Below are 311 nucleotides of genomic sequence, written 5' to 3' on the forward strand. Positions count from 1 at the left end.
TTGCATAAAAGAATTAATTACATATGAAACCTCAGTCTCAAGAAACTCAGGGCTGCAGATCCTCAGTGCCCGGAGAAAGGGGCCAATTACAACCCCAGATTTTGTTCTACTGCTGTGGGCGGAGTAATAATGGATATAATCGTCTTTATTCGCAGGCTTTCTATATACAGAGAAACGTAGGCCGTCGTCATCCCGATGGATCAGTGTCCAGGAAAGGTAACTTCTAATCCACTTCCTCCTCCACGGTGAACTGGAACATTTACACACTCCTGACGGTATTTATGAGGCTGAAGTGAGCTGCGGAGGGTCGC

Source organism: Penaeus vannamei, chromosome 39 (assembly GCF_042767895.1).
Source record: "Penaeus vannamei isolate JL-2024 chromosome 39, ASM4276789v1, whole genome shotgun sequence".
In the NCBI taxonomy this organism is placed as follows: Eukaryota; Metazoa; Arthropoda; class Malacostraca; order Decapoda; family Penaeidae; genus Penaeus; species Penaeus vannamei.